Below are 24,649 nucleotides of genomic sequence, written 5' to 3'. Positions count from 1 at the left end.
ATTCCTCTTTCTGTTGCAGGCCTTCGTCACAGAAAATTGCGCTCTCTCTCCCTTGTTCGTAACTTCCTCCCGCTTTTTCTCTCCTTTCTTCCCCCATTCGAATTCTCTCCCCCAATTAGTCTCCTTTTCCCCTTCCTTTTCTCCTCTATCTTTAGTTTTTCTTTTTCTTGTTCACATGTCAAAATTAGGCAAGCGACCTTCCTCATTCCAGCACTTTTATAAAAGTCTGACATGAGCATAATTTTTGTCAAAGCCTTATTGTGCTAGTAATATGTCACCATGCCTTTTGCATTAATTCTACACTGACATCCAAGCAACCAAGATTATTTGTAAGAGGCATATCTTGCAACAACTCTGCTTCCTCTTTTAAATGTCCTTCTTGTAACATATCTCCAAAACACTTGCACCAAGGCTGTCATTGCACATAGAGCTAGACCAAATAGCAGCAGGACAAAGATCCTTTGGCATCAGTTTTTCATATTTTTCTAATACACACACATCATGCATCCAAACAAAATCATGCGCATGCACTAAGGGAATATATACATTGGATGCGGATTATTAAAATGCATCACACAAACAATGAATCACACGCAGAAATTAACACAAATGCACAACAAAAGAAATGGAGGTGTATACGACTCGGATGCGCAGCAACACGACATCCACCCCCTCTAAACCTGCGCATCCTTCGGATGTGCCAACTATCCAGGATCATTCAAGTCCACAAACAGGTCAAGTCCATCTTCTGATTCTAGTGGACCTGTTTCTCCATCAGCTTCATCATCTATGTTTTCTGTCTCTTTTGCTTGTCTTTCATCTACCTGCTCTTCTTCTGTCAATGCTTCAAGTGCATATTCTTCATCCTCTCTTCTCTTGAAAATCTTGACTCGTTTTCCAGCAATAGGCACCCTCAATAATGTTCCATCTAATTCAGCCAGCTCATAGGTACCATTGTCAAAAACCTGCTTCACTTCATATGGTCCAAACCATCTTTGAACCATTTTTCTCATACTACTATGCTGATTTTCTAGACTACTGTCGTAGACTAGAACCCAATCTCCTTCTTTTATGGCTCTAGGCCTCAAGCGATGCCTTAAATCAAACCTGTCCTTATTTCTGAGACGGGCTGCCTTCAAATGGTCAACAGCTAGCTGCACATCTTCTGTCCTTCTCTCTAATTGACGAATCCGAAGGGCTAACAGCTCTTCCCTTGATAAATTCTCATGCCACGGAAGAACACTCCAAGTGAGAGCACAAATTTTAGTAGGCATAACAGGTTTTTGCCCATACATCAACTCCGCAGGCATGTATCCAGTAGTCACACTATGTGTAGAGCGATCAGCCCACAATGCAAAAGGTAGTAATCTCGGCCAATCTCCAATCCGACCTCTACAAGCTTTTGCCAATGCTTTAACTATTGGCGGATGTTCTCTTTCACTTTTGCCATTTCCCTCTGGATTATAGGCAGTAGTAAGAGCCAATTTAATTCCAAGCCGTGAGAAGAATTCTCTAGCTTCATCAGCATCTAGCTCTCCACGATCAGCTGTAATCTTGCCTATACATCCATACCTGCAAAATATTTCTTCCAACAAGAATTTACATACTGTAGTGGTGGTCTTTGTCCGCAACGGTCTACCTTCAACATAGTTTGTAAGATCCTCTCTAGCCAAGACAAGATATCTCATCTGCCAAAGTCCCACTGGCAAAGTAACCAAGTCTACCACCCACTTGTAATGCATACATAGTGGATAAGTCGGATGCAGCTCATCACGATGTCGCACTAAAGAGTAAAGCTGGCAGTCCCTGCAAGTTTCCACAAAATGAGAAACATCTTTATACATCCCTTTCCACCAGTATCTTTCTTTGATTTTCTCATAGGTAGCCCACACACCTCTATGTCCAGCCCATGAGCTCTCATGAAACTCTCGCATAATCTGTATTTGCATCGCTACATCACAAACTACTCTCAAGGGTAAGCCTCCTCTCTTTCTTGGATGCTTCCAAAGAAAACCATCTTTCAAAAAATACCCATAAGCCTTCCTTCTGATTTTCTTGAATTCATCATCTGTCCAATCAGCTCTTCGAGTCAATGAACTTAGATATTGTCCAATTTGCAGCCACTCATCAACATAAAGTTCTTCAATAAAAGCTTCAACAGTAGATACATGACAATCATGAATAAGGACAGAAGCAGCAAACTCTGTCTCATCATCTTCTGCAAGCATTGACTCCTCATCCTCATATCTCGCTCTAGAAAGCATGTCAGCAACTGGGTTATCTTTCCCTGCTATGTGTCGAAATTTTGGATTCAATGATTTGATATAGGCAATCCACCGAAGCATCGCTATATCTGGAGTTAAGCAACTAGTAATCATGCCAAGCAAAGGCAAACAATCTGTTTCCACAATAACTGAAGCTCCAATAAAATACCCTTTGTCACACTTCAGTGCAGTGACTACTCCCCACAACTCTCTTTTAATTTGTGGATATCTCCTTTGTCGCTCATTAAGAACTTTAGCTCCAAAGCAGATTGCATACCTATTTCCATCAGCATCATCCTGTCCCACAGCCCAACCTATGCCAATAGGGCTAGTATCAACTGTCAACATGATCGGCCGTCCACACTGATAATCCGCCTTGCGTAGAGTAGGAGCTGATTGCAACAGCTTTTTGAGCTTACGCATGGCTTTTGAATGCTTCTCATCCCAATGAAATTTCCGCCCCTTTCGAAGCAGCTGATAGAGAACATCTGCAATATGAGCAAAATGAGGAATCCAAATCATGTAAAATACACAAGCTCCCACAAATCTCCGCACTTCTGAAGTAGTTGAGCAATACTCTGCAATCCTGTTTATGGCATCCACCTTTGCAGGAGAAGGCTTTCTGCCATAGTATCCAACCATATGCCCAACTATGATGACTTCATTAACAGCAAAGACAGATTTCAGCCCTGAAAGTGTCAAATTTACCTCCTCTAATCGTGTCAATATTTGCTCACAAGCAATCAAGTGGTCAACCACAAACTGTCTACATCCACGCAAATCAAGACTTTCATTCTTTTCTTCTTCTGCACAACCCTTAATAGGCACATCATCTAGAAAAGGCATGGTATACTGCGGAATATAGTCTCGAAGAACTCTATGCATAGCATTCATCATATGAGCAACTGAGTTTGTAGCACCTTGAGGCAAGGTACACATCCTCACAAGACCAATAGGTGTCCGCATAGTAGTAATATCCCTGCTTTCCAAGGCAAGCTGAAACTGATCATAACCTGAATACAAGTCACCTAGTGAATAGATGGATCGTCCTGCAAAAGCCTCAGCAAATTCATCCACAACTGGACCTGTTCCCACATTCCTGATTGTCACTTTGTTCATGGGTTGCATATCCTGAATAAATCTCAAAGTACCATTCTTCTTTGGTACAGTAAACCACCTGTTAGAATAGGGTGCAGAAGAGGGTTCCAAAATCCCCATTTTAATCTTCTCATTCAGCAACTCTATCAGCTTTGGCAAGTGTGCTTTAGGCACAGGTATAGGACGTATATTCCATGGTACATGAGGAACAGTGAAGATGACCATAGGTGCAACCAATTCGGGACTAATGCAGCCAATTTCATGTGGAAAGAAAGCAAATGCCTTACCATGACGTCCAAGCATCTCTCTAAAACATTCTTTTTCCACTGGAAGCAAAAAATCATCATTTCCAATCTTCAATTCTGCAAGAGTTTCAGCTGTAAACTTATGTCCAATATTTGCAGGATCCCTCAACATAGGCTGCTTCATAGCTTTTTCAATCTGCTCATCACTATCAGAAGGAAGCGGGCCTGCAATCGGCTTAACCTTCTTATCAACTGTTTTATATTTTGTGTCAACCTTAGCATCATTCAAGCACTCTTTCCTTTGCTGCAATTTCTGCAAATTTTCAGCATCTTTCAACTCTGTTGGCTGAAAAATTTCAGCCTTTAGCTCTATAGACTGCATGGGTGCAGCCTGAAACTCTGTATGCAGAAATTTTTCTGCATTCAACTCTGTTGGCTGAATGAATTCAGCCCTCGGCTCAATGGACTGCATAGACGCATCCTGAAACTCTGTATGCAGAAATTTTTCTGCATTCAACTCTGTTGGCTGAATGGATTCAGCCCTCTGCAATTCTGTTAGCTGATCAAGATCAGCCATAAATTCAGTTTGCTGAGTTTTCTCAGCCTCTAACTCTGTTTGCAGCATAAAACTAGAAATTTCCTGAAACATATCCAAGGTTTGCACAGGTATGATCTTTGTACCCTTGCATACATCAGTTTTCAGCATTGCTCTCATCTCAAACAATGTATCTGCATAAGACATCCCTTCATACAATCCATCCACATCCTCTTCTGCTTGCAAGATACCTGCATTCTTTAACTCTTTCTCCTTACGACCAATGTACTGCCTGGCAGCTCTAGGCAAATCTGAAATTTTCTGATAACTTACTGAACTATCTGAAGTAATCCCAACAAAGTTATTGGAGGAAGACTGGCTGCCAGGAGGCGAGATCTCCTCTTTTCTCCGCTCCGTACCACTGGCGTCTCGCAAGACAGCGGTACCTAATGAAAATCCAACTCCTTCGCAGGTAGTGGTGCCTCACGCAAGGAGTCCCTGTTTCTCGGATGATTTACCCCAACAGTCATAAACTGAACAGCTCGCATACCATCTTTACTGCGTATCCGCGCATAAGCTGATCCGTCATCCATCACTTTTGTTTCCATTCTTGCTTCTGTAATGAAAGGCTGTCCAAGAATAATCGGATAAGAGCATGAATCCTGAACAAAGCAATGATAATCCTCTTCAACATTACCAATAGAAATTCTGATACTCGGACAAGCAGCATACATATCACCAGAAGTATTGTTGGCGGCTCTCATACGCCAGCCATGCTCTGCATCCATAGGCCACTTGCCACTCTCATAAACACCTCGAGCAATAAGATTAATCTCAGAGCCATGATCAACTAAAGCAATCAAGGGAATTTGTTTCTCTCCAATCCTTACCACTGTCTTAGTGGTTGCTCTAGCCCAATGACTTCGTGAAAAATGGCTGCGAGGAATGAGAATAGGGGTCTCATTTTCTTCATACTGCATAGGCTGCACTATTTTCTCCAATTGCGGATTAGCAGAAGCATTCTCAACCATCACTGCATCATCATGCTCTTTCCCAAGAGCTCCATGCCGCAATCCCTGTAAAGCAGGTCCTTCCATCGCATGTCATTTCCTCCGCAAAAGATCCTGCATCTGATCCTGTATTTCTCTTCTAGCAATCCCAAGAGCCTCTCCAACAGTAAAAGTGACTTCACTATTCAAAATTCTTTCATGAAAAATCTTACTCATATCCGTTTGCATATCAAGGTCTGACAAGAGCTTGAATCCTGGCTCTTTTCTTGGTTGCCTCTTTTCTTTCTGTTTGTCTCCCATTGGTTGATCAGAACCTGTTTGAGTTGGAGAATTTGGCATAGGTGGAGCTGTAACAGGTGGTGAAACAAAGTCACCCCCTCTAGTCTTTTTGGAGGAACTAGGACCCTCCTCATCTCTTCTTCTCTTTTCCTCAACCATGGCATCTAAACCCTGCGTTTTAGCCATATAAGCAAAAATAGAATGCCTGTCAACAGGAGAATCCCATCCTGTTTCTCCTCGGATGCTAGAGCCCACACAAGTCATAGTAGAAGTTTGAACTTTCCCTCTTCTCGCTATCTCCAAGGCAGAAGACCACAAAGCAGAGTCTCCATCAGATTTCTGCTCAAGCTGGACTCCAAAAGCTGAAGCATCTCCTCTAACACTCACATAAGCTGATCGCGAAGCCATATCATCAACAAGCTTCCTCATACCTCCCTTACCAAAGTTCGTGTCAAGAGGAGCGCCAGTCTCTGTCAGCCATATCTTCCCATCTTGTCCCCAAAACACTACATTCTTCTTACGTGCTTCCTGAAAAGCATCACAATCTCTGCAGTGTTGGTGCTCTGTACTATCACACCAAATACATCGTCGCCCTTTTCTTTGACTAGCTGGAAAAGCAGTCACTGGAGCAGGTGCTACAGCAGGTACTGACATAAGTTGCTCTTTTAACTTACCAACTTCAGCTTTGACTGCTTCAATTGTCAAATCCGCCAAGCCTTTAATAACATCATCTACAGATAAGGGCACTGGAGCAGCAGGAACTGGTGGATTCATAACAGGAGGAGTAGGCTTAGGCAAAGAAGCAACAGGGGTAGAAGAAGAAGTCTCCAAGGATTTTTCAGGAACTAATCCTGTATTTCGATGCAATCTGACTCTCCTACGCTGCTTCTTGACAAGAGCATTCACAGCATCAATGACATGTCTCCACTCAGTCTTTAAACCTGAATCAATAGCTTGATCTTCCAAAAGATCATCCAACTTTTCCTGTAAATCAGCATCTGCAGCTTGCAAAAATAACTCCACTTTCTGCATCTCCAAAGCTTGCTGTTCAGTCCCATCCAACTGATCATAACGGCTTTCAAACTCTCGCAGAAGAGCGGTAACAGAAAGTCCCTTATTAGGCATAGAAACCCATGCTAAAAAATTCCTGCGATTCATAAGACCTGTATCCTCCAGGAAATATTCATCTTTTAATGCCTTTTTAAATTCAGTCCAACCTGCATGTGCCTCTTGAATTTCTGCAATTTGACCTTCAAGAGCGCGCACCACGATCCGCAAGAAGTAGCGGCTCCAAACATCTTGAGAAACCCAAAAAAACTTCATCTTTTCTTCATACAAATGTAGGTAAGTTGACACTTGCTGGCCATTAAACTGCTTCATCTCCTGTTGGACAGCTTTGAAAGCATCCATAGCATCACTGTCACGTTTTGCATGAGCTTGCTGCTGCATATACATGGTAAATGACTGAAACAGGTTCTTCATGACATTATCATCTGTCATCTCTTCTTGCGAGTCTCCCATCTTGCTGATGACGCAGCACTTTCACGTCGGGTTCACCAGAAATGTCAAAGAGATCGTGCAAGAGCTGCAAAACACGGGGTTCAAGATACAGCAAGGAAAGAGGCTAACAAGAAGATCTCAAAATTTGATGCCAAAGATCATATATTGCTTGTCAAGAACATAGCCACAGCTCAAAATTTTGGTTCGAACAAGTACAGCACCAAGTAAAGCCTTGCACGTGGTCGTTCAGCTGTAGTATGCCATGCTTGAAGATGAAAACTCTGTCGAGAGGATTGCTGAGAATGGGAACTGGGTTACTGAAATTTCAGCCTAAACAGAGCCTTTGGGATACTTGCAACATGGAAGTTGGTTGCATCATGCGATAAAAAAAAACTGTGAGCTCTTTCAGATTTGCTTTCCAAGGAAAGACCCAGTTCTAGAAGATGAATTACTTTGATCACGAGGAAACTGGTGGATCTCCAGCAACATGAGCATTTCAATAGTTCAAAATCATTGTACCCTTTGTAGCAATTTCAGCACCATCACTTGCTGTTGAGCAGCACTCAAGAACTCAGCATTTATAATGGCATTAGAAACAAGGATTACTGTAGATACCTGAAGGACTATTGATCCAGACTCACAGCAATTTCAAAAGACAAGCTTTTGCCGAGTGCATCGAGTACAGGACAGGTGGGCCTGCTCAGCAGCACTCGTGCAAGTCCTGTTGAACAATTAAAAAAAAAAACAAACCATTCTTCAACTGTCCAAAGCCTGTTGATTTACCAGTGGCATCAATGCATGAAAGCTCAGGCGGCATGTCATAGTTAGCTTTCACAACTCGCATGTACAACACTGAACCTGCTTGAAGGCTGGGTACATTGCGTCTAGTGGCACCCTCAAATGCAAAGATAGAAAGAGTTCCATAGCTTGGACCTCCAATATCAATGGTAAAGCTCTCTGAACGTCGATCAACAACAAGCCCGATGACAATATCATTTGCACTTGGAATATAACGCTTTTGTGAGCCTTCCACCCAAAGCTTGTTCGGTTTTATGAATTTGAGTCTCCCAGCCTTGGTAGCCACAATCTGATCATTATCCTGACGGAGGCCCCCTTCCAATCGAAGTGTGGCAAGGCTGAGTTTGGAGAGGTCCAGCACTACATCTCCGGGTGCCACAATCTGATTGAGGAAAGGAGATGCCTCGAGGGAAACCGTCACTCGCGACTTCACCGCCCCCTTATCATTGGTGATTGTGATCTTATTCTTCTGCCCGTCGTCTTATCCTCAGCGGAGACATTCAGAATGCCGTTGGCATCGATTTCGAAGTAGATAGTGATTCATCAGCTCAAAGTGCACTTTTCCCCTCTGAATTCGCCACATTTGACAGCGACTTGCCACCGCAAAATGCAGTTTTGTCCACCACATTTGGCCGCAATGCTTCACCTATAGTCACAGCAGCATCACCGACATATGACATCTAAACCCCATCACAAGCAGCGATAGCGTGTGCAATTGAGAGCAAGGCTGCAGCCGAGCCTCCGGAAGCGGACCCACGAGTCATGCTCAGTTCTCTGCCTGAGAAAGGGAAGCTTCTCTAAGCTGTTATGCAAGCAGGGCCTCTGCTACAAACACTCCTCCTGGCCTGATGACCGAGGCCGGCTTCATTGTTTACTTTTTCTCTCTGCCTGTTTGTGCTTTGATCTAGAGTTTGAGCTTCATATCTGTGAGATGTCACATGATACACAGCTCCAGATGACTATCTGTGATTCATAGTGTCGCCATCATAATCCTCCCATTCTTGTTTTTTATTCCTCTTTCTGTTGCAGGCCTTCGTCACAGAAAATTGCGCTCTCTCTCCCTTGTTCGTAACTTCCTCCCGCTTTTTCTCTCCTTTCTTCCCCCATTCGAATTCTCTCCCCCAATTAGTCTCCTTTTCCCCTTCCTTTTCTCCTCTATCTTTAGTTTTTCTTTTTCTTGTTCACATGTCAAAATTAGGCAAGCGACCTTCCTCATTCCAGCACTTTTATAAAAGTCTGACATGAGCATAATTTTTGTCAAAGCCTTATTGTGCTAGTAATATGTCACCATGCCTTTTGCATTAATTCTACACTGACATCCAAGCAACCAAGATTATTTGTAAGAGGCATATCTTGCAACAACTCTGCTTCCTCTTTTAAATGTCCTTCTTGTAACATATCTCCAAAACACTTGCACCAAGGCTGTCATTGCACATAGAGCTAGACCAAATAGCAGCAGGACAAAGATCCTTTGGCATCAGTTTTTCATATTTTTCTAATACACACACATCATGCATCCAAACAAAATCATGCGCATGCACTAAGGGAATATATACATTGGATGCGGATTATTAAAATGCATCACACAAACAATGAATCACACGCAGAAATTAACACAAATGCACAACAAAAGAAATGGAGGTGTATACGACTCGGATGTGCAGCAACACGACATCGTCTCGTTGTTATGCTAGAGTTGCGTCACCTCCAGGACTTGTTACAGATGTTGGGACATCTACTCTAGTTATTCCAGCTTTTTCTCAACCGTCTGCAGGTGGCACCCCTATGGGTGCTACACCGATAGATACTACCCCGATCGGCATACCAGATGTACAGGGGTCTCCTGGATATGCCTAAGAGCATGGTCGCAGGTGGGAGAGGACCCATCTTAGGCATACCCCCCCAGAGGGCCTATCTTGTCGATGATAGGTCAGGAGCCATCATCATGAATGATGAGGGGAGGAGGGTGATGGCTCGCATGAGAGAGTTATGCCAAGAAGTTTTTCCAGCACAACGTCTTAGATCATTGGAAAAACATACCGGAGGGGAGCAAGGACTACATAGTAGCATCTTTGCATGAGGAGTTTCCGGTTCTAGCCACAGCAGATAGGTTTTCTACGTGTTGGATGATGGAGTGCATGTGTGTACATATGTCACACAGACGATTGGACGCACGTAAGGCACTTAAGAGTGGGGCTGCAAAGACCGAATGGCTAGATGCGGACGATTGGCGCCGACTAAGGGAGGAGGCTACAGATTCTCTAGGACGTTGGAGTCAGTAGCGCTAGGCAGCGAGGGCACGACTAGAGGCCGGAGTGGTCCATCATCTTGGGAGTGGTGGCCACAAGACATATTTGGAGGACTTTGTAAGTTTTTCTTTTGTTTTGCTTGCTTTTTTTTGTGCAATATCCTTTGTACTGACAGTTATGTTTCTAACAGTTAGTATTTTGTTTTCTTTGCAGCACTCCATTACAAATCGTGATCTGACTGGCCTTGAGACTCGATATACAGAGAGGCACGGCCTCACTACATTGATCGATCTATTGTATAGACGCGACGGCCCTGTAAGTCACTCATATTTCTTTTTCGTAGTTACTATGCTTAATTAGAATGCATTATTGTATGGTGGACTGATGTGTAGTTGTTTCTTTTTTTGCAAAGTCCGTTCGATGCTCCTTTGTGGCGAGACGAGCTTTCGGATGGTGAGGATATATAGCTCGCCCTTGGATCCCTGGAGCTCACACACCCTTCTTTTTTGGTTGTCTGATCTGTGTAGACATTTTCTATGTAGTAGTGATATCTTTCCATGATTGTACCAGTTGCTTTCATTATGCAATCATGTATTTATTTCATGTATCAGTGTTATGATTCAAGTACACTTTGTCTTTATTTACACAAGCATTGTACACAGTGCAAAAACTATTTTGTGAGGCCCAAATAAAGCACATAGTGCTATATGTGGCAGGGCACCATAAATTTTTTTCCCCTGTTACCGTCGCTATTAGCGTCGCAAAATTACCTACACGTGTCGTTATTGGTGTCATTATTAGCGTCGCAGAGCATCGTTATCAGCGTCGTTATTTGCGTCGATATCAGCATCGCAAATCGATGTTGATACCAATACAAATAGCGACGCTAATACTGATTGTTCTATGGCGTCACCAATAACAACGCTTTTTGTGACGACGGGGGCAAATTTCTTTATTTATATTTTCGTCACTTTTAACGTCGATATAAGGTCTATATCTTGTAGTATAGGCAACCAACATAGTACTATCGTCAAGGTTTTAAGAAGAAGGTTTGGGCCTTATTTGGTGCAGCATGTCCATGACAATGCTACGTATTCCTTAGAAGAGCTTGATGGTATAGCCTTGCGGATATCGATTTGTAGGAAAGAGATGGACTTAAGGGAGGAGATGATGTAGATGAGGATGTGGATATTGCAGATGATTTTGTAGAAGATGAGGAGATTGAGTTAACCATCGAGCTTGGTGGTGATGAGGATGGGTAGCTATGGCCCATCCGAAGGATGTGCAGGTTAGGAGGGGGTGGATGTCATGACACTGCATGTCCACCACTGCGAACTTGAGGGCGGAGTTTTTTGCCAAGAATTTGAACTCATTAGTCATCATCATTAGGAATTTGTTTTCCATTGTGTGTGTCTTTTCATTTGCTGTTCAGTTTGAATTGTCAATTTGAAAATTTGATTGATTGGTTCCATCCTCAATTTTTTGTATTAACTGAGTAGTACTCAAGCGTAAATAACTCGTGTGTACGTTTGTGTGTGTGGTAGCTCATATGAAAGCTTGCTTGTGTGTCTATGTTGTTTATGTATCCAAAAACTTCTAAAATGATGACAAGGGTTTTTAATGTATGCAGTTCAATGTTAAGATAAGCGAGAGCTATCGATTCTGTTGGCTCAATGTATGTTGTACTTGCAATTAGAAAACACATCCAAGCTGACAACAAGAACTATGAAACCTGAAGATGGAGACTTAAAGACTCCCAAGGAACTGTGTGATGGTGGTAATACTGACAATCGTGAGGCTAACAAGAAAATTGCTGCAGATGCTATGAATGTTACAAATGCAAAAGCAGAAACAATGATATTGCCAAGGGCGATAAGACAAAATGATAGGCAAAACAAATGTGAGAGCTGATTTTTTGAGAGCCTTGAGAAGTGCTCAAATTTTGCCAAAAAATCCAAATTTCAAGGGAAAATTTAATCCCGTCGAAGGTGACAGATGCAGCTGGATTGATTTTAAGTGGCAAGTAAAAGACAGTTTTCAAAAGTGCCTTGAAGGCCTCTCGAGCATTAGTTTTGGATTTTTAGTAAATTTTTTGAGCACCTGGGTGAGCCAGAGTAGCTACTTGGCAATGTTGGACATCAAGACGGGCGTGTAGGATTTTTCAGATCGTGAATTGGACGTTAGACATCGGGCAAATGGCCAAAATTGGTGTGAAGGGGGCCCAAAATAAAGCCCTTGGGGCCACCCCCCAAAAAATTGATTTCATGGGGGGGGGACCATTTTTTTCCTACACATGCAGTAAAATGGCGGCCATACTCCCCTCCTCCATGGAAAAATGAGGGGTGGGGCTGAAGAACAACCCCCCCCACCAATTGCATTAGGGATCTACATTATTTCTCCACTCCATATTGCCGCCCTCCACTCCTCGAACGGTTGCCTAGATGGTCTACTATGAACCAAGTCTTTCTCTCTCCTCCCTCTCTCTCCTGCAAGGGGCAGTTCCTACGTGTGAAGGGAGATGAAGCCCTGGTGGTGAATGCTTGTCCGGCATGGTACTGAATCACTTTTGAGTCGCCTTGGGGATGGAGATGGATGATTGGATATGGGCTAAGCATTAATGGTGGACCATTTTGCTGTCCCGAATCCGGTCTTAGAAACCCGCAACCATAAAAACAACGGTAACTCTATTTTATAAAGGAAAAATGCTTCTTTTTGAGGTTTGGTTGGCCAAATGATGTTCATATTGGATGAAAATTGGTAGGAATATTGTTTGTTGTATCTATGTCAAAAAAATCATAATATATAATGCCATAATGCTGAAAATAAATTTTTAAAACCCGAAAAACATGCATTTTACAAAGAAAATGGGGGGTTTTTGTCATTTTGAGTTTGATAAAAATGATGCATGAGGGATGAAATGTGTAAAATGAGCGATTCTCAGTTGTCATAATCAAAAAAATAAGAAAAACTAGTAAATGCTCTATTTTCTTGATAAATAAATGTGAAAAATAGCAAAAAAGGAGGAAAAATAAGTTTTCGTGCTTTAAAAATTAAGAAAAAATATGGATAATGTGTGTGCATGTTTGGCAAGGTTGAGGCATGAAGTATAGCCTTGGATCACCATTGTATGCATGTTTTAGTGTATTTTTATTGCTTTATAGATTGAAAATGACAAAAAAATAAGACCCTACACTTATGCAACGATGCAACACATAAGCGGCAGGGGGAAAAAAGGGTTGTGGAAGCGTTTTACTGAAAATGAAATAAAGTCTGATCTTTTGGCTATGCACATCATATAGGACGATAATAATATAAGTTTAAAGAGGCTAGTAGTACGAGGTAACTTTGTGCTAGTCTCTAGCAATGTAGCAACAATGAATAGATTAAAAATCATTGAAGGGCTGATTTTTACACTCCATTTTGTTGATTTTTAAATGACAAATGTTTGTGCACAATTAAGCATCCACTTTTGCATTTTGCATGTCACATGGTATAAAATCCTGAATGCATAGCACTTGTATACTAAACATTGACCAACACTGAGAGTGTGAGGAAGTCCTTGCTGTAGGTTAGACGAGTGGTTCCTTGGGATAAGTTCAGTGAGGAAACATCAACTCCTAGATCATTTGATAAATCAAAGAGTGGAGCTTGTACATTTTTTCTTTATGTTGAAGTAACGCATCTTGGGCCTAATTCCCGAGATGTAGGAGAGCAGCAGTGAGGCTGCAATGTTTGAGCCGAGAGGTTGCCTCCTGCGTATGTGATACGAGGTATTATACCTATATATTATGAGATCTCCCTCCGAGGAGTAAGGGAAGGTAAACGTTGGACTGTGTCCTGTTACAAACACAAAATCGATATTAGTAGTTAGTGTAGTGTGACCGTAGTGCTAGAGAGCCAGTGTTGGGCCCATTTTAGGTCCCGATAGGTGGTGTGTTTGCTGAGAGTTGTCTATAAGTGGCGGTCTATCCATTAGGAGTGTGCTAAGCTGCCCATAAAATGGGGTTCGTTGAAGGACGGAAAACCTTGGCTTTCCCTATACAAAACTTATTGATGGACTTAGTTAGTTATGTAGAGTATGAGTCCTCTACATAAGGTAATTTAGGTGATGAGAAGAGTAACTAGTTAGTGGTTACCCTATCCTCTAATGCGATGGCAAGGGCCGAGGTTTGCCTTGGTGTGGTCTTTACCAAAGATAAATCATGTATAACCATCCATTAACCTAAAGGGCATGGAACAAGTATGTTGGAAGCTATGGCGATCATGGCATCAACAAGTGATTATGCTAAAGCCATAGTGCAATGGAAAAAACTCGACATACAGTGGAGTGCAGTTATGATTGAAGCATCCCATGTGGTGGGGCATTGTGCCAAATTTTTAGGTATCATAAGGATGTTAGAAGCCCTAGCTATAAAGGGAAAATCGTTGCTTAAAAGGCACGGTCCTCAGGTCCTAAGTGCGAAGGATAAGTTTGCTTTTATGAGGGGTAGAAGCTCCTAGATAAAGCCATCATGGTACTACCTAGGAAGGGGCAAGATATGGAAGATCCTCTAAGAAAGGATCCGAATGACATGCTAAGAGCTATAGGCCTCCCTAGACCACTTTATGAGTTGGCAAAAAGGGACATTAAGGATAGTATTAACCTTCCTACACCAGTAGAGGTGGAAACGGAAGAGGTTAGCGACCCTAAAAGGTTGAAACTAGGTCATGATTATGAAGATTTTAATGACCCAGTGCTGATCCCAAGAAGGTGGACTAAATGCCCTCCTCCTTATAGGGATCTCCCAGTGTTTCATGGGCTGGTAAATGAGAACCCAATGTTGCACTTAAAGGAATACGGCCTAACGTGCCTTACAAGTGGGTTTGATGATACACATCGGATGCTTGTGTTCTCTAGCACCCTAAAGGGAGAAGCTAGGAAATGGTATTAGAGCCTCCCAAGAGGGTCGATTAAATCCTTTGATGAGCTATGTCATAAATTTTTAGATGAATATGGAAAGAAGGTGCCTATGACCCAAGTCTTAGGGTAGCTTATGCAGATAAGAGAAGAGTCTTACCCTTCTGATAAAAAATACACTAGAGCCTTTGACGATATCCTAAGACTTTGGCCAAGAAGAGATACCATGTTGCCTAAGGATGTGCTATGTGAGCTCTTTATGAGTGGCTTAGAGATTAATACACAAATCCAAGTGAGGATGTGAGATCCTAAGTCATTAAATGAGGCTAAGAGGCATACAATTGACTATGAGCAGTATATTCGAAGATGTTGGGAAAACTTTTGGAGTTTCCCCTGCTCGTTGCAACTGCATCCAAATATCCTACCAATTTTGCAAAGAGAAAATCATTTCGCTAATGCCAAGATAACCTTAGTGGGAGATCTTGGTGGTCAAAATATCCAAGTAGGAAGTGGCAATCCTATGAGCAGTGATAAGATGCCTCTTGGGGATAAAAAGATTCCATGCCCAACAAGTCCTATCAAGGCTTGCAACAGCTCCACGAGAGGTAGTTGCGATGGTGGGATTGATAGGACCATCGAGCCTATGAGTATGGATAAGCTTGCTATGCATGGCCCTAGTTGTGCTCCTTGTAAGGCTCTTGAAATACCTTTCCAATTTATGGATGAATCATGCTTTTGAGTAGAGGCTATTCCTTTTAGTAAAAGTATGGTTCCTATGGCTAAGCAGTTGTTGCAGAGTGGACAAAGGAAAGGGAAGACATCTCATATGAAGAAGATGTACCATGCCAAGGTCCACCTATGCTCAGTAGAAGCCCTAAGGATGTGAGGTCATCTAGCTATAGCAATAAGTTCGTTTTGAGTCCATTAGACCAATGCTACAAAATGAGGCAGTCTAAGAATATGAAAAAGAATATGAGATGGGTTTGGAGACCCAAAACTTCTAAATGTATGGTTGTTGTGTCAGATGAAGGGCCAGGAATTGCATGTGGACATGCTTTGATGGATTCCCAAGAGGATGTGACTAAAGGCCATAATGCTACATTTAACAATAGGGACTGCCCTAAGATCCATCTATGTGATAGGTCTAGGCTTGAAGCTCTATCTAGTTGGATCATATCATTGACATACGTAAGGGTCCAATTAGAGAAGAGTTGAATGATCATAAATCCATGATTCTCCCTATAGGACGAGTTATTGGAAAGTTGGGACAAGCGATCCGTTTTTGAATGACGACCAAGAAGATGAGTTATATCAACCTAATGATGTCATTCATTTAGCTCATAGTAGCCAAGAAGAGATGTCCATTATTACTGAGATATCAATAGAAATGCTTGGGCTAGTGGATCTACAAAGGGCCCATATCAAGCTTTTAGCTAACTCACACAAGTAGCATGGGGCTAGTTCTCCTATTGTATGCTATCCTTAAAATGCAGTGTATATGCCAAAAAGACCATTCATTAGATATAGCCAAATGAGCTACTTTTGTTAGGCCAAGAGGGCTAATTCGTTTGTAATGAAATGTGCTATTTCTTTAGGCCAAGAGGGCCATATGTCTGTTTGGTGCAGGTATGTTTAATGGTTTTCTAGTTTTAGTGATTGCATCATACAGGTTGACGAAGTCGTTGGGGGGAGCCTTTACTGCGGAGGAGCTTCTTGTGGCCATTCCAGGTGGTTTTGTCCCCTTTTTGAGTCTTTTTCCTTAAGAAGATAATGATATATGTGTGTAAGGGTTACTCTCGTTTCGTTTGTTGGGGACCGCCGGCAATCATGGCATGAAGTCCCAGGTATAGATTAGTATGTTTGTGGGAGGTCTGAGTAGTTGTTGCCTCTTGCAAAGGCATTGTCAAGCACTGAAAGACATGTTTTAGAAGGCAGTTCAAGTGACTGTGTTCTATTGACCTACTAGGCGGCCGTTCTAAGAGTTTCTGTTAGTTGTGAGGCAATTAGAGAAGCCTGCACTTAAATATCAAGAGAAGAACAAGTTCTGAATCTAGCTAAATAAATGTATGGAGGTGTGTAAAAAGGTGTTCTAACCCCCCTAAAAATAGAAAAAGAAATAAAGAAAAATCCTTGAGCAGTTATTCATGGCATTGCGAAGGCCTGGTAGGTTCCTGGGGACGAGTCACGCCGATGCCTTGTCTTCCTAGGGGTGGCATCTAGCTGAAAATAAGAATAAGAGAAGGTTGGGGTGAAAATAAAAGTGAGCGTTAGAAAGGGATTGAGTGTTGCCTTGCGAGGGCTTGGTAGGTTCTTGGGTAGCGAGACAGGACCTGAGGCCGATGCCCTGTTCTCCTTGGGTCACTATGCTCAGCTTCCTCCTTTTTACATGCCCAAGTATGGAAAATAAAGGCCTAAAAGGACAATGTGCTAAAAGACAATATTTCTTGATTAGGCTATAGGAGTACTCACCTAGGAGGAGCTCCTGGTTGATGTCCTCAGTAAGGTAGGTAGTTAAGACCACCACTTAGAACGACCTCTCCAATAGTTATTTTTAGCTTGGTTGTGTTGGAGTGGTTGGTTAGTGACTAGCTTTAGGCTTTCTGTTAGATTATGCTAGGCCTACTCCTCGTGGATTTCATGCCTTGGTTTTGATAGGGGGTAGGGTGAGAGTTGTGATGTGTTTTGTTGAGTTATTTTTGTATAAGCTTGATGCTCTTTGTGGTTGTGTTGACGTATAGATTTGACGGGGGGTAGGGATTTGACGGGCTGAGTTGCCCTATCCCGTGGTCACCAATGAGAGCAAAAATTTTCAAAAAATTTGAATTTCAAGGGAAAATTTAATCCCGTCGAAGACGGCGGATGTAGCTGGGTCGATTTTAAGCGACAAGCAAAAGACGATTTTCAAAAGCACCTTGAAGGCCGCCTCAATATCAGTTCTAGATTTTTGGTAATTTTTTTGAGTGCCTGGGCGAGTCATAGTAGCTACCTGGCAGTGCTAGACATCAAGATGGATGCATATGATTTTTCGGATCGCAAATCAGAAGCCGGACGGGGCAAATGGCCAAAATTGGTGTGAAGGAGGCCCAAAATAACTATTGAAAGGGGGTGACCCTTGGGGCCACCCTCCAAAAAATTGATTTCATAGGGCGTGGGGGGGGGGGGGGGGGGCGCATTTTTTTTCTTGTGCGTGCAGTAAAACGACGGCCATACTCCCCTCCTCCATGGAAAAATGAGGGGTGGGGTTAAAGAACAACCCCTCCCCACCAATTGCATTAGGGATCTACACTATTTCTCCACTCTGTATCGCCACCCTCCACTCCTCCAATGGCCGCGCAGATGGTCTACTGTGAACCTAGTCTTTCTCTCTCCTCCCTCTCTCTCCTCTCTCCCTCTCCTACAAGGGGCAGTTCTTGCGTGTGAAGGGAGATGAAGCTTGGGTGGTGAATGCTTGTCTGGCTGGTACTGGATTACTTCCGAGTCGACTTGGGGCTGGAGATGGATGATTAGAGATGGACTGAGCATTAATGGTAGACTATTTTTTTGTCTTGAATGCGATTTTAGAAATCTGCAACCATAAAAACCTTGGTACCTCTATTTTATAAAGAAAAAATGCTTCTTTTTGAGGTTTGGTTGGCCAAATGATGTTTATATTGGATGAAATTTGGTAGGAATGTTGTTTTTTGTATTTTTGATGATTTTATGTCAAAAAAATCATAATAAATAATGACATAATGCTGAAAATAAAAATTTAAAACCTGGAAAATACGCATTTTATAAAGAAAATGGGGGGTTTTTATAATTTCGGGTTTGATAAAAATGATGCATGAGAGATGAAATCTATAAAATGAGTGATTCTCAGTTGTCATAATCAAGAAAACGAGAAAAACCAATAAATGCTCTATTTTCTTGATAAATAAATATGAATAATAGAAAAAGGAGGAAAAAAAGTTTTTATGCTTTAAAAATAAGGAAAAATATGGATAATGTGTGTGCATGTTTGGCAAGGTTGAGGCATGAGGTATAGCCTTAGATTACCCTTGTGTATATATTTGAGTGCGTTTTTATTGCTTTATAGATTGAAAATGACAAAAAAATAAGACCCTACACTTATGCAATGATGCAACACATAAGCAATATGGGGAAAAAAGGGTTGTGGAAGCGTTTAAGTGTTGAAAATGAAGTAACATCCGATCTTTTGGCTATGCACATCATATAGGACGATAATAATTTAAGTTTAAAGAGGCTAGTAGTACGAGGTAACTCGGTGCTAGTCTCTAACAATGCAACAACAACGAATAGATTGAAAATCATTAAAGGGCTGATTTTCACACTCCACTTTGTTGATTTTTTAATGATTAATGTTTGTGCACAATTAAGCATCCACTTTTGCATTTTGCATGCCACATGATATAAAATCCTGGATGCATAGCACCTATATGCTAAACATTGACCAAATGCTGAGAGTGTGAGGAAGTCCTCGTTGTAGGTTAGATGAGCGATTCCTTGGGATAAGTTCAGTGAGGAAACATCAACTCCTAGATCGTTCGATAAATCAAAGAGTGTAGCTTGTACGTTTGTTCTTTATGTTGAAGCAATGCATCTTGGGGCTAATCCCCGAGATGTAGGAGAGTTGCAGTGAAGCCGCAATGTTTCAGCCCGAGAGGTTGCCTCCTATGTATGTGATACGAGGTATTATACCTATATGTTATGGGATCTCCTCCGAGGAGTAAGGGAAGGTAAATGTTGGACTATGTCCTATTACAAACGCAAAATAGATATTAGTATTTAGTGTAGTGTGAGCCGTAGACATTGTTGCAACGCATAGGGTTGAAGGTCACCACAGGGGTTTGGCAAGAAAACTGGACAAGATAGATAGAGATGTGTCTTCAAGAGATAAGTAGATTACAATGAATGTTTAAAGGTTTAAGAGGTACTTCACAGTCAATCACAGGGGTTTGAGAGAGAAGAATGTATGGGGGTTCAAGAGCTTAGACTCTGGAGATGGTAGAGATAAGAGAAGGGCTGAAAGTTTCAAGCCAAGTTCTTGAAGATGTTAATAGAGCTTCCAACTGCATGTTCTTAGTAAAGATCACAAGAGTATTATCTCAAATCAAGCCTGTTTTCTTAATTGTAAGAGCAATCACAAATTATAAAATTAAGTAAATCACAAATTATAAAATTAAGTACAATATGCTATCATGTATCATAAATAACTCTACATCCCATCATTCATACATGATGTCATAGCATGAATCAACTTTACATGATTACATTCAATGTAGGTTGTTAGGGACAAAAGCTTATGAGTCAATTACAAGGCTTATAGGGCAAAGAGACTTGCTTCGAGAGAGCTTCAAATTGAGTTCCTAATAAGGATAAGTTACCACAGCCAAGAAATAAGAGAAAAATCTCATCTTAATTCAACTCAAAGCATCTATGAATCATCTACAAACATTGCCATGCCATAGGGGCACATAATACTTGCATATTTTGACAAGATGTCTTCTGCAGAGTAAGAAATGAATTAAAAGAACAATGGTGTAGCTAATTCTCTGAATATGGCTGAAGATATTAGTCCCAAATCAACCCAAATATCTTCTGGAACTCACCTTTGATGATAGCATAAACTTCCCCTAACACGGTGTCAATGCGTTTGGTGTCAAGAGTCTACCATATGGGGGTAAGAGACAGCAGGGTGAAGGTAGATTTAAGGAGAGGAGTAGATGGAAGAGAAGGGGTTCGAAGAAATTGAAGATGTAGAAGAATTGATGCCAGGAGGCATGTTTCACGGTGGATTCCATGCCACGGTGGATTCCGTGAGGTTTTACGGTGGATTCCGTAGACTTTGTTGACCAGGGCTCATACACAAAGTGGATTCTTGTTGTGAGAAGTTGATGGGGACGCCTATCCTTTTCGGGCGTTTCATTAATTTAGTGTGTACATGGGTAATTCCATAGCGGGTGATTCCGCAAAATGCATAATAAATTAATAAACGTTTATGAGTTTAGAGTGCGCACTCGTAATAAATTAAGGTTAGGATCGATTTCTAACCAGTTGATTTATTTATGTAGCTGAAGACTGCTAGGTATTCACTTTTGTCGGTTTAATTGTATTATTTTACTAACGATTGTGAATGCTTCAGTTGATGTGTAGAGATAGCAGTAGTGGTGGAGGAAAGCATTGGAGGATAGCGAGTATTCGATTTATCACTTATATTTTGATGGGCGCATACCTTAGGCATGGCGCCTATATTTTGTCGCGCTTATTTATTGAGGTGTTGGATATTTATTTATTATTTTGTATGCGCATGGGCGCACAATTATGTTATTTGTACTTGGACATTGTATTGGGTACGTCTGACTCTTTGGGTGCCGCCCATTAGCTTTATTTCTATTTTGTGCTAAAGCAAACTCAAAAGCCAAAAGAGTGCTATTTTGTAATTTGGTGAAAGGTGAGAAGGATCGAAGCTTGCACGCGAGCTATGGCGGGAGAGCAAGAGCAAGAAAGAGAGAGACAAGAAATGGGAACTCCAACAGTCACAATGTGTGACCGGGCCTTCCTTTATTCAAACTGTCACTAAAAGAATAAAGAATAAAGTGACGTGACGGGCGCCTGCCACCTGCAGTGTGCAGTGGCGGGTACTGTCAGTGTAGTAATACACGGGGCGGCACGGCGGAGGCGCCTTTACCCCCAACAACCTCCCACTTAAAGGCGAATCTGCCCTAGTGAGAGAGAAAAGAAAAAGAAAAGACAGTACAAATGTACATAGGTACAAGGGATGAGGAAAGGTGACATCTCATCCAACGCCCATCAACCTCCTGAGGAAGGCAAAGCGCTCAGTAGTGAGGCTCTTCGTGAGCAAATCTGCAGGATTCTCGTCAGTGGAGATCTTGACAAGGTCAACAGACCTGTCCTCCACGACACCACGTATGAAGTGATACCTCACCTCAATGTGTTTCGTCTTCGCATGGAAGACCGGATTCTTAGCCAACTGAATGGCACTCATAGAATCCGAATGTAGTGTAGGTGTAGCATCAATCCCAAGGTCAGCAACTAGACGGCCTAACCATATGGCCTCCTTGCAAGCCTCAGTGGCTGCAACATACTCGGCCTCAGTGGTAGACAAAGCCGTACACTTCTGAACCCTGGACATCCAAGAGATAGCCCCTCCAGCATAGGTGAATACATAGCCAGAAGTGGACTTCCTACTATCTGCATGTCCTGCATAATCGGAGTCAGTGTACCCCACGACCCCTGTATCCTGGCTGCCATAGCAAATACACATATCTGCTGTGCCCTTCAGGTACCTCATGATACCCTTCACGGCATCCCAATGTCTGCTGCCAGGTGTAGCCATATAGCGTGCCACAACACCAACTGCATGTGCAATATCTGGACGAGTGGCTATCATGGCATACATCAAACTGCCCACGGCTGATGCATAAGGGATCTTGGCCATCTCGGCCCTCTGCTCATCTGTTTGCGGACAATCGGCCTGTGATACCTTCACATAAGAAGGTAATGGACAGCCAATAGGCTTTACGTCCTGCATGCGGAAGCGCTCAAGGACTTTATGAATGTACTCCCGCTGTGAGAGATACAAAAGTCCCTGATGCCTATCGCGCTTAATGCGCATCCCAAGTATATGTGAGGCCTGTCCCAAATCCTTCATCTCAAAGCTCTTCTTCAGCTGAGATTTAAGAGCATCTAGCTCATCATGAGCTTTCCCTACTATCAGCATATCATCAACATAGAGTACCAAGATAAGAAAACTGCCATCACGGGCTTTCTTCGTGTAAAGACACGGATCCATAGCACTCCTGTTGTAGCCCTGTGACTGCATAAAGGCATCAAACTTATGATACCATTCCCTAGGTGCCTGCTTCAAGCCATACAAGCTCTTCTTCAACTTGCACACTAGGTGCTCCCTGCCAGGTTCTGCAAAGCCCTTAGGCTGATCCATATAGATCTCATCATGCAAGTCCCCATGTAGAAAAGCCGTCTTGACATCCATTTGATATAGATCTAAGTCAAGCTGTGCAACCAAAGCCAAGACTAAGCGCAGGGTGGTCATCTTAACCACAGGAGAGAAGACCTCATCAAAGTCCACACCATGTTCCTGCTTAAAACCCTTTGCTACCAATCTAGCCTTGTATGCCGGCTTGGGGTGTCCAGGGGTACTTTTCAGCTTGTACACCCACTTGCATGGCAAAGCCTTCTTGCCCTTAGGCAAGGCAACCAAATCCCAAGTCTCATTTTTATGCAGGGAGTCTATCTCAGACTGCATAGCCCTCTCCCAGAAGTGACTGTCACCCCTGTGCATAGCCTCATCATAAGTGAAAGGCTCTCCTGCATCTGTAACCAAAACATAATGCATAGAGGGCTGAAATCTGTCAGGTGGACGTCTGTCTCTAGCAGACCGTCTCACCGCAGGCTCTGCTGCCTCTCTAACTGCCTGTCCAACATCCTGGCCCTGTGGAGGAACTGCTGCAGGCTGTACTACTGGCTGTGCTGGAGCTTTAGGCTCCTCCTGAAAGATCACTCTGCGGATCTCAACCACCTTCTCAGGCTGCCTGTGCATCTTGTCTTCATGGAAGACGACATCATGGCTGCGTACTATTTTTCGCGCCTGCGGATCCCATAGGCGATAGCCCATCTCTCCTGACTCACCATAGCCAAGGAATATGCATTTAATGCTCTTTGGATCCAATTTACTCCTCTTGTCATTGGGCACATGGCAGAATGCCTCACATCCAAAGACACGGAGATGCGCATAAGAGGGTGGCTTACCAGCCCAAACTTCCTCTGCAACCTGGAAATCCAATCCACTGGAAGGCGATCGGTTTATGACATGCACTGACGTACTAACTGCCTCAGCCCAAAAACTCGGGGGTAGGCCTGCATGGCTAAGCATAGAGCGCACACGCTCCTGAATAGTCCTGTTCATGCGCTCAGCCAAACCATTCTGGGGTGGGTTGTAAGGGGCGGTCAACTGACGCTTAATACCCCTGTCATCACAAAACTGCTCAAAAGCATGCGAGACATATTCTCCCCCATTATCTGTCCTAAGGCATTTCAGCCTATACCCAGTCTGGTTCTCAACAAGAGCAAGCCATCTCTGAAAAACTGCCAAGACATCGGACTTCTGCTTTATGGGATAAGCCCACACTTTCCTAGAAAAATCATCAATGAAGGTAACGAAGTACTTCGCGCCACCCATAGACATGCAAGGCATAGGCCCACAAACATCGGAATGCACCAATGCCAAAGGCTCACTCATGCGTGGCCTACCCGATTTCTTATGCGTAGACCTATTCTGCTTACCATAAAGACAATGATCACACGAGTCAAAACATGCATAATCCAAAGGCGGAAGATACTGCAAACCAGATAACATTTTCATTCCTTTCAAAGACATATGCCCCAAACGGGCATGCCAAAGTGATACATGTGGGATAGAGCCCACTGCCAAAACATGGTCTACAGAAGACCCAGATACAACAAGAGGATAGAGGCTGCCAGCCTTGGCGCCTCTAGCAAGCACAAGTCTGCCTTTGGTAATCTTCCAGGTAGAATCCCCAAAACAGACATGAAATCCTGCATCATCCAACTGTCCTGCAGACATAAGACTACGCGTAAGCGCAGGTACATGACGTACATCCCTGAGCAAAAAGGAACTGCCAGTGGAAAACTGCAACTGAATATCTCCACAGCCCACAATATCAAGAGACCTGTCATCTCCAAGTTTGACTGATCCAGATACAGTACGGTAAG

The 24,649-nt window shown here is 42.7% G+C and overlaps 1 pseudogene; it reads right to left on the bottom strand.

Moving 5' to 3' along the window:
- Positions 1 to 7,406: 7,406 nt before the first annotated feature.
- Positions 7,407 to 8,409, bottom strand: LOC148029979 (uncharacterized; annotated as a pseudogene).
- Between the last annotated feature and the right edge of the window lie 16,240 nt (positions 8,410 to 24,649).

This window comes from Lygodium microphyllum, chromosome 10, assembly GCF_053477565.2.
Source record: "Lygodium microphyllum isolate KBCC chromosome 10, Lygodium_microphyllum_v1.1.10, whole genome shotgun sequence".
Classification (NCBI taxonomy): Eukaryota; Viridiplantae; Streptophyta; class Polypodiopsida; order Schizaeales; family Lygodiaceae; genus Lygodium; species Lygodium microphyllum.
The sequence above is the reverse complement of the archived record's forward strand: the minus strand, read 5'-3'. Positions and strand labels throughout refer to the sequence as shown.